Source organism: Equus caballus, chromosome 17, assembly GCF_041296265.1.
Source record: "Equus caballus isolate H_3958 breed thoroughbred chromosome 17, TB-T2T, whole genome shotgun sequence".
NCBI lineage: Eukaryota > Metazoa > Chordata > Mammalia > Perissodactyla > Equidae > Equus > Equus caballus.
The window spans coordinates 61075585-61086726 of NC_091700.1; the positions used below are offsets into that span (position 1 = coordinate 61075585).

General features: G+C 37.7%; 1 long non-coding RNA gene across 1 annotated transcript; it reads right to left on the reverse strand.

The window, feature by feature from the left end:
* Positions 1 to 2297: 2297 nt before the first annotated feature.
* On the reverse strand, positions 2298 to 9815 carry LOC138918529 (uncharacterized). Its single transcript, XR_011427996.1, has 3 exons — positions 9483 to 9815; positions 6475 to 8207; positions 2298 to 4492 (listed from the first exon to the last, which is right to left on the reverse strand). It is a non-coding gene; the product is annotated as an uncharacterized lncRNA (long non-coding RNA).
* Positions 9816 to 11142: the final 1327 nt, after the last annotated feature.

Consider the following 11142-nt stretch of genomic DNA (forward strand, 5'->3'; position numbering starts at 1 on the left):
ACATTCATCATCTTCTTTGACTTGCTGAGAAACTCAAATGACTTCATTAAAAACCCCATATTATGTAGCTTCCATGTGCTAGCACTGTGTTAGATGCTGAGGATATAAAGATGAATTAAACATGATTCTTTTCCCCAGTATGCTCACAGATAGCGTTCATGGAAGGACTTTGTAGAACTCTAAAGGGCAATATAAATGTGAAATACTGTGAGACACTTGTGAAGTTTAATATGCGAACCAACCATTTCTTAATTTACTAAATCATAAATCAGAATCAATATTTCAACAGATGGGAACTATGCGTACTTCCTGAGTAAATTACAAACAAATACAGAAGATAATTTAAAAATTAAATGTCAATTGGATTTGCAACAGACGTTTACCGTGTCTCAAAGTAAGAAATCCTGTTAGAACAAATACACTATGGTCAATCTCAGGGCGAAAGCTCTGTTAATGAGCCTCTAAGATGCTAAGGGACATCCCCCGGGGATGAAAGGCTAGGTTGGTCCATTCTCTCCCTGAACTTCTAACTGAGGCAGCTAACAAGACAGCCAACTGTGATTTAGACACATATCTAGTAGAAACTAGGTAGAGATTGCTAATTTAGTTTGTACAGGTCACTGAACTGATTCCATTAGGTGACAACTTATGGTCACTTACAGATAGGATCATGACACAAACCCGAGACCAAAGAAAAGGGAAGAACTTCTTGAACTATCTCATTTGCCAAGACAAGAAAAGCAATGAAAAATCAGAGAAATAAGCAGTCACTCAACTGAAGTACCTATTTTTCTTATGATATTTAGATCTTGGAACTTCTTTGTACACTTGAGAATTGCAAACAAAAATCTAAAGTGTGTCTAGAATATGTAAATGCTTTCATGAAAATAAAGTTGATGTGAACTAAACATTTCTTTAGAGAGCCACAACCACTTTAATTCTTGAAGAAAGTTGTTCAAAAGATAACTAGCTTAATGATTAGATGCTAAAAAAAATACAAGTTCTCAAGAAAGCTTAAAAGAGTGATATTCAGTGGCCTGTCTAGAATATCTGGGGGCGCCCTCTTTCTACAGGCACAGCTGCTGGCAGCTGGCCAACATCTCAGGCAGGCAGCTGGCAGGGGAGGAGTGGGCTCTGCCAGCTGGTGCTAAAAAATTGAAATTAAAATTAAGGGGAAAAAAAAACAACCTGAGGCACACATGCATAACAATCAAGCCTTGATTCCTGGTGTTCTCCCTTCTTCCTCTGTCCTTAGGGAAGCCCCTTGGAAAGGCAGCTCCTCCTTCCCCCTTCCAACATCCCCAGGATGCTCTCTTCTGGTTTTGGTCCCCTTTTTTGGAGGTTTTCTGTGTTCATTCATCCAAGCCGCATTTCTTGAATTATAGGGTGTGCCAAGAAATGTGCTAAGAGCTGAGGATGAAGACATAGGTATTAGTTACATTCCTGCCTTCTAGAAATATGCAAATTAATAAGGGTGATAGGCTGATTTTAAAATGTTTACAAATCACTGCAGAAAATGGGGCAACCAGAGAGCTTAGGAAAATAGACGAGAGCCCAGAGGAGATGATGGAAGGAAATAATGATATAGAAATAGAAGAATCATTAAGGCTTTGTCAGCTGGACAATGGGGAATAATCTCTTCAAGAGGCAAGAACACGAGGAGGTGAATGGAGATATAAATTGGAAGTTGCATTTTAACATGTTAGTGTACTAATAGGGTATAGTCTGAGCTGCTATAACAAACAGAATGGAAATTATAGAATCTTTAAAGTCCTATCTCTCTCTCTTTTGTAGTATGTTTCAGAAGAATATGGCTGGCTAGTATGGCAGCACAGCCATTTGCAAAACACAGATTCTAACTTTCAGATCTGAGGAAGCTGTTCCAGATCTTTCTATCATGTCTATATCTCAAGGAGAGGGAAGAAAGGGCAAAATCTCCTTTTAAGGGAGCAATATACAAGTGGTTTACATAACTTCTAATCACAATGAACTTCAAATGAGGCTGGGAAATGTAATTTGCTGAATAGCCTTGTGCCTACCTAAAACTCAGAAGTTCTATTAAAAACAAAAAGAGAGAATTGAGATTGGTAGAAAACTAGCCCTAGTCATAACAAATAGTAAATCTATACAAGCATAGTTCTAATTGTTAGTGGACAATGAGTTTTGTCACATTCTCTTTAAATTATTCTATCCAAGATTTACATTCCTTGGGCTATTACCAGGACTAGAATATGAATTATTTAATGAACAAATATTTATTAGAGATAAGAACAAGACATTGTGAGAAGTACTGTGGCAATAAAATATGCTTCGATGCACTATAATAAGGAGGGAATTTTTGAATGACAAAATATTATCATAAGAAACAGATGAACACATATTATTAGAGCCAATAGTGGAGTAGGTTGGTCATCAGCCTTCTTGATAGATGCACGATACTCACTATAAAACAGCCCAAATAGTCATAAAACCTTTATTCTGTCAAGTCAAGAAACCTCAACTGAAAGTGTTTGCTCAACCTGCATTTTATCCTCTCTCTCAGTCTAGCCATCAGATTTTGATCTATGTGAGCCTCAGGGTAATACATTATTGCTCCTAGAGTCACAGTATATTCCATATAGTCACATTTCATGCATAATGAAGATGGCAGTGAACTACACAGGTTTTTATCAACCCAAACAGGAATACAAATGCTGTCTGAGGGCAATTTATGGTGTGTATTTTAAAAGAGGGAGAAAGGGAGGAGTTTTTAGGTCAAATCATATGTCTTTAGGGAAAATTATATCTCTTAAAAGCATTTTGAAAAGGGAAAATTCTCATTTTAGTGGGTTTTAAGATTCTTCTGTATTTCATCCTTTTATTTTATTTTACTACTCAAATGGTAGTGTTGACAATTCAAACAAAAACTCATTAGAAGAAGATTTTTTTAGGTATAGACATTTTCTTTTTTAATATTTATTGATTGTCTATTGTGTGCAAGACACTTTGCTAGACACTAGGATACAAAATTGAGTAAGTCATTTATTTTAATTAGGATAATTTTGCTGTAAAGATAAAAGATTCATCAAAAATAGATCAAATTAAGAATGTACGTTGTCAGAGGTAATAAGGAGCAGTCCATACAAATTTAAGGACTAAATGTAGACAAGGCTGGGGCTTGCTCAAGACCAAGTTGAGGAAGTTTTCTAGACTCAAGGAAGCCCTGGGGCCTTAGCAATATGTGTGGACTTTCTAGTGTCCTGCCTTAGTGAGATTCAAGCACGGAACAGAAATCTGGATTTGGTTTTGTTTATTTTTTTAATTGCTGTTTTATTTTCCCTTCTGTTTCTCTACCAATTGTCAAATCCCTTCTAATATTCTTAGTTCAAATTGCCAAGAACAGGAATCTGATTTATACAAATTGTTTCCCAGGCCATGCTACAAGTCTCAGGCCCCTGTCCTTAACATATATATCCACTCTTCTTATTCAACTGGGACCAAAGCAGACGAGGTCACAACATAGAGAACCTCTCCATTTAGGCCAGAGGAGCATGGGGAAATCAAAGATAAATATGACAGGGTTTTTCAATGCATTAATTATACTTGCAAACTGTTTCAAATTGTAAATTGACAAAATACTTACTGAGCAAACATAGCTATTATTATTTATATAATATTTTATATGATACAATATAATAATTTATACATATTATATATGTACAATTTTATAAAATACTTTAACATAAACTAATTGTACAGTCAAAAAGCTCCTGTGGCATAAGCAGAGGTGATATTCAGAATAGTTACCAACTGGTACAGTGTGGACACTGACCAATCAAAATGAACACCCCAAACAGCAGAACAAATACTGTCACAAGCAACCAGCATAATGAACGAGTACATGTTGGCTAAACAGTAGCCCTGGATCCTGATCCAGCCTTTATTTGATCCCCCTTTTACAGATAGAAAAAAACGGAGTTCAAGGGAGGTTAAATGACTTTGTACAGGAAGCTGCGTCTTCAGATTCCAACGCTAATGCAGTTGGCACAGTTCGCCTCCATCTGTACCTTGTTACCTATGTAACATATAGCATGCTCAAAGGCCACATCTGTGACCTCCCTAACTAGCAGCCATTTTTCTTTGCATGGTTTCTTAAGTGCTATTCAAGATTTTATCTCTATTGCATTTCCTGGGACATTGACTTTCTATTGTCCGCTCTCCTTTTTCTACAGACTATACTCCCTGGAGGCAAATCTGATAATGTTTATTCCTTGTACTCTGTACCTCCTACATCAGGCAACCATTAAACACATTTTGAAATTTTTTGAAGGGAGGGGAAATTATCAAGTACATCTAAACTCGTATTTAGATCAAAGAGTTGTGGAATTTAAATGAATTCAGGAATGTCAAGGGCTTAGCGCAATCTGGGGCGCACAGTAAATATCCAATAACTCTTGGCTGTTAAGTGTGGTCTGGAGACTCTTCTCTGTAATCCAGAGGAATCACGAATCACCTGGAGGGTTAGAATCCAAAGTCAGTGCATGCAACAAAAGGTGCAAAATTTTCATGAGCAATTTCCAAATTTACTCTTGTAAATCTCTTACATCATCCATAAAGTGTAGTAAACTGATTTTTGTCCATACAACTCAAAAAATGGATCAGAGTATGTAGAAATGCATGGTGTATTTACCAATATATTTTATCTAAAATTCTCTGGAAGGATCATATTTAGAAATTGATTTAGTCAAGCCTTTCAGTTATAGAATTCTTCAGTACAATCACCAGGCTTTCATCCTTTTTCTGTTTGTTGTTTTACCTTTGTCTCCTGGCTACATGTGTTTGTTAGGCAATGTTTTCTTGGGCCCTTAATTAGTTCTTCAATAGCTTTCTACAGGAGGCCCAGGAAACCTATAACCACCTGCTTCCAGCCAGTCACTCTGAATGTTCTCAGCCGCCTTCTCTCTCTCAAATGGAGTTGAATTGAGATAACTTGAAAACAAGTGTGCTGTGATAATTCTGTGTAATTTACTTATAAAGTGGTTCCAGTGTAAGGCATGTTTCGATTAGTCATATAAAAGGTTGGCATCATTACAGTGTCTTTATAAACAGCAGAAAACTAAATCTCAGAGAGTTTAAGCAACATCTTCAGGGTTACCTACAAATAAGTGGTATGAAAATAGGTTATGAACTCTGGTCTTCAAGTCTCAGATACTTAAACTTTAAATCAATGGATCTCCAGGGAGTCAGACCACGTGCAGAAGGAATTCTGAAAATAGTATGGGAGGTTTTTGGTTATATTCTAAGTGGGCAAAGTCACTGACATTTAGTGGGCAGGGGTCTGAGATGTGGATCTACCACAATGTGCAGGAGAGTCTGTCACAGAAAAATTGCACCAGACCAGTTAAACAGGCAAGGAAGACGTTATTTAAGACTTTTGCAATGAGGTAGACAGATTGAATTTAACTTCCCTGGAACAAAAAGTGGGAGCTTTTTTAAGCGCTGTGGTAAACTAGTGGAAAAGTACTGGGGGACATTACTGGCCGGTTGGTCAATGTTGTTAGGCCACCTGTTTTTGTTAATTATTGTTTATCAAAGTTAGGCTCCTGTCCACCCACAGAGAATGGAAGACAGGGGCTCTAACTTCCTTGAAGATTATATTTCAAAGAGATGGCTCCTGGGTCCTTGCAAAACTGGATTTTCAAACTGGCAAGAGGTTGGAAGATTTACATCTCAAAGCGGCAAGAAGAGAATATACTCCTCTAAAGTTTAGTCAAGCTGAGGGGAAAATTAAGGCCTTCTTGTTCAGGTCCCACATGAGGAAAAAAATGGTCCCATCTCCTGCTTTTTTGTAAGTGATAAAACTGTTTATAATTATGAGAGCTTGGCAACCCACTGCATTTTATGTACGGACACAAATATTTTCGCATGGTTTCAATAGAAACGCATCATCCAGGAATGTAGCTAACTTTTAAATTTAGGGAAGATTGTTTTGGGTTTGTTTGTTTTGGAACCTTACCAAGATTTGTTCCTCATTATAGAAAATCATGTCACTAATGACCATGCTGATCACAGATTTTAAACCACCAAAGAAACACCTGTTTAAGTCTGCTTTTTGCAGCTCTCTCGCTTTGGGTGACTCCATATGCAAATGCAAGAATCTCATGTAACTTCATTTTGACTTCTAGCAAATTCTTATCTGAGTATTTGCATTTTAAAATTCAGATTATTTTATTATAAATTGTTTCCCTTTTTTTGTTCTTTATATTAAAGTTATAGCATCTTTTTAAAGTTCTTGGTGATATTTAAAACCTTTGAAAACTTGAATATCCCTCTTGTTTTCCCTATGACAAGACCAGACATAGACTCCAAATTCCCATTCTTTGCCTCGTAAATCATTAGCTGGGCTACTGTCCTCACGCATCAATCAGAACAAGATGCTTGTTGCCCAAACTTCTGTTAAGCCCCTCTCCTTCCCCAGGAGGATCTTTGACATACCTTCAGCCAGAGCCAGCATACAGCCCCTTCTGAGTACGCGCTGCCTTATTGTAACACATTCTCTGATCTACTGTCTTTTAATGCCACCCTTTCATCCCACTTCCCCACACCCAGTCCTTTGTAGCCTTGTTTGCTCCACGCTAAAATAGACAAATCCCTTCTTGCCCAGCCCTTCAGACACCTGCAGCTGTGCGGTTGGAGAGCTCTCCCTACTGCAAAGGTCCCCCAGCCACATGCAATGCCTCCCCACTTACCGGATCCTAAAATCTCTCCTTACGAAGCCCAGATTTGTTTATTACATGACACGTTATCTTGGCAAAATAATTAAACAAATTAACTAAAATTCATTCGAGATCAGAAAAATGCCAGGGGATCCGAATACATACATTTTACAGAATTTCTAGAATAGAGTAATATACATTTAAAAGTTTGCTGGAGTTCTGTTCGGAAGCTCATTAAAGTAAACTCCTTCACATTCTTAGACTGCTCTGTCAGGTGAAAGATTATTGTTTCTTTCTTCCCTTTATTTTTCTTAAACTAATATCACTCTTTGATGTGTGGCCGAGCTGGTTAAGCCCCAGTAGTCGGACGGGGAGCCCTCCCTGGCGGCACTGCCAGAGGCCCGCTCTGCTTTGGTAAGGTCAGATCAACCTGAACAAAGATGGAAGAAAGGATGAATGTCAACGGTAGCAATTGTTAAATGGACTGTGGAAAACGGGGAAAAGATGAAGCCAAGTTTAGATGACCTTCGTGAGCATTTAAGTCATAATGGCCCTTGGCTGCTCATAGCCACGTTCTTCTTCACGGAGCGCTTAGCCAGGCAGCAGTTTAACAACTTAGCTGATTCTCCTTCCCCAGGATGGAAACGCATTAGGTCTGGATGTGGTAAAAGGATAAGCAGTCAATGAAGAGTTACAACCTATGAAATTTTGCATTTTCTAGTTGGCTTGAAAACTCACTCTTTTTACTGGACAACACAAGAGAAAAGCAAAAAGCAGCCAGTGTGAATTAATATTGAAAAGTTGGGTTTTTTAATAAACCAAGCTCTGATTATTTGCTCTAATAATTAAAAAAATACAATCCTAAATCAACCTGACTTGTAACTTCACATGTGAGTGCTTATTCAATCAAGATTCAGAACTGAAGCTACAACTAAGTCTCTTTTTCTAAATATGTGAGACATGGACGCTGGCCTAAGTTCTCCCACCAATTCCAGGAGCTCCCGCTGCGGAACAATGCCTGTGTTGCCAGGAGGGGAAGCGAGAGGCACACAGCGGTGCTGCTGCAGCTGGTGGAGGTCAACAACCGTGATCTCTGTCTAGGAAGAAAGAGAAATGAAAGACAAACTCCATTTTTCAATTAATAAAATGTTAGTGCATTTGAAGGTAGACAATGACATGTTCCAATTTTAATTTTCAAAAATAAATGTAAGGTTTTATATCAGCATACTTATTAATTGAGTCTTCTGGCTTTATGTGAGAAATACTTGTTTCTTCATGAGTGCAAAACCACATATACTAAAAATTGACTTTTTGGGTGGTCCCCGTGGCTGAGTGGTTAAGTTCACGCACTCCGCTGTGGCAGCACAGGGTTTCGGCGGTTCGGATCCTGGGTGCGAACACGGCACTGCTCACCAAGCCATGCTGAGGCAGCATCCCACATGCCGTAACTAGAAGGACCTGCAACGTCCTAAGATATACAACTATGTACAGGAAAGATTTGGGGAGATAAAGCTAAAAAAAAGAAAGCAAAAAATTGACTTTTATTTGCCTTAAGAAGTTGGATTATTTCCTTATTATAACTCTACAAAAGCTTCATTCCAGAAAGCATAGAAAAAAATTGCATAAATTGTAAGTGATTTAATCATAAAATCATTATTTAATTTATGGTTTAAAAATAAAGACAAAATCTAATATCATACTTTTAATGTGATTTAACTCTTAATACCATTTCACTTAAATATTGTATTTCTTATCCCAGTATTGCAAAATAATAAAAAGGATATTTCAAACAGGCACAAATATTTTTTGTATTTTCCAATGTGTTTATCATTCAAGCATGCTTTTCATATTAGCATCTCTTTTCACTATATCTCCTTTTTATCTACTCATAAGAATGCCCTCCAACTATATAATCAGTACTGTTTCCTTTTTTATGTATAACCCAAAAGCAATTACTTCTATATTATTTTTTTTTTCGGAATGAGAAAAAGAAGGAAAGAGAATAAAACTGCATACATGTTCTTTGTGAATGGCTTAAAACCAGATTATTGAGGCAACCTATTCCCCACCTCCATGCCCACCCCAACATTTTCCCCCATGAACATGGCATCTATCACTCAGTGAGGATTTAAAGCAGGTAGAAAAAAATAACCATAATGATCTTCATTTTCTCCTGATATAGAAGGTGGATAAGGTCAGGGACGCAGGCCTGGGTCAGGCAGAGGTGTCATTAACTAGTGTGAGATGGTGATTTGAGTGTGTTTATAGCACCTTTGCCCCGGTAATTCCAGCGAGATGAAATCACATGCCATTCAAAACAAAGTGGAATCAAGCTCCTCATTAGTTGAAGAGGCCAGTATGTCTCTTGGGGGTGTCACTCATCTCAGACACTGCCTACTTTAAATGGTTCATTTTAAGACAATATAATGGCTAATCATCTTACTTTTTCACAGTTTAATTTTTTTTTCTATTGTTAAACATTGCTATAGCATCCCAATCTTCAATTGTCACTTTTTCAATTTGTTTGGGACTATCAAAAAAATTTAGTATGATTTGCACTTCATTTCAGGCTTCCATCTATTCCATTTTTTTCAGTAGTGTGTGTGTTTGTGTCTGTGTGTGTTTCCTTGCCAGGAGCTGTTAGCACTGAGCAATACCTGATCTATGAGTGTGCCATCCTCAGATTTCTGAGCTATGCTAATGTAATAGGTATGAATGTTCCAAGACATACTGTAAGATGTATCACTCTTTTTTATTTTTAAAATTTGATTCAAATCGTCTACTCACCAATATTGGCATGAGGTCCACTATTAGTCATTTTTCATGCTTCTCTCTCCTTCCTTTGAGCTTTACCAGAACGCTGTAGCTGCCATAGTCCAGTAAAAAGGGAGTCCACTGTCTCTCACTTAATAACTGTCACTGTTGCTCATGCTTCTTGACCAGGATCTTAGGGACTTTTACCTACCTCCCAAGATTAAAGTTCTTGGAGTTCAAATCACCACAGATATTCTCCACCTACTCCCGTCCAAGTTCCTCAGCCTTTAATACACTGATGGTGAGTCTGGCGCCCCTCTTGGTCACTTTGAGAATCTGGCATTCTCTTTTCCCCCAATATGAGGAATCTCCACCTCTCTTACACACATGCAACCAGCCTTCAACACCTCCCATTCTAGGAGAAATTTACAACTTATCTCCTTAATGGGCTTAGGGCAGAGGTTGCAAAATTGCAGCCTAAGTGACCAAAACCAACCCACAGAAGTATTTTGGGGTGGCCTAAGCCCTAGTTTTAAAAATTAGGTTATTTCACATCAAAATCTAGATTTCAGGCTCGTCTTGAAACTCAGGGTTATTAATCATAACTAGGCGAAAATGAGTCCATGGTTTAAAAAACACTATATTTGACTGCAAAAAAAAAATCAAAGTACAGTAATAGGAGAAGTTTCACATTAAAGAGTTAGCATATTACACAAATATGTTTTTCCTCATATGTAAAGGACATTTAGGGATTATGGCTGAATGGTCTGTGTTTTCATAAGGTAAAAACACCCAAATTTCTTGGGGACCTCCCTATATCATTCTCTGTCCAGGTGGTTCTGATGGAATTAAAATGTATCCCCTGACTGCAGAGATGGGCATGTGACCCAGACATGGTCAGACAGAACTAAGGATATCAAATGTTAAGGGCTTATTTTTGCAAGGGTTGGGGGGTGGGGTGGATAATAACAAAATAAATGTTATTTTTATAGTGTCAGTGAGACTGTGAGGGTGTATCCTCGGCACTGTGTACGTAGCTAGGAGTAGAGAGTCTACTAAAAATGAAGCCAACACAGAGGAATGTAGAATGCAAGGACCGAGAAAAAATGAGACATGATGCTCTTTGAGCCCCTATATTCAGCCGTATAAGCCAACACATTCCCCACTTGGAGAGGTTTCTGTGTCACCTGAAATCAAGGGTCCTAATGAGGGAGAATCTAACATACATATTCTTCCATTTGTGAATTCTCTTGTTCTTAACTCTTTTCTTTCTTCTAAAATTTCTCTGTAGTCTTTCAAATATACCCATCCATACTTTTCACCCCTTCCAGCTAATTGCACTTGTCAATGTCTTGAAAGACAAATGTATATGGCAGCCTGGAATCCTCAACATGGAGGCAACATGAAACTTCCACCCTGGACTATTACACCAATTAAAAAAAATGACTTTATTGCTTTCTAAACCACTGAAATTTAGCCTACCATCACTAATTTATCAACATATTTTCATAACTCAAATTTAGCCGGTGGCCATGGTATGATTCACACAGGTCAAATTCACATAGTACACTAGTAATTTTGATGATAGGGGTCTACAATTATTTAAAATCGATATTACATTTAAAGTCTCTATTGAAAGCTAGCTGTAGAGGACTGTTTTCTTTTTAACAGTCTAAACATAAAAACGGGAATG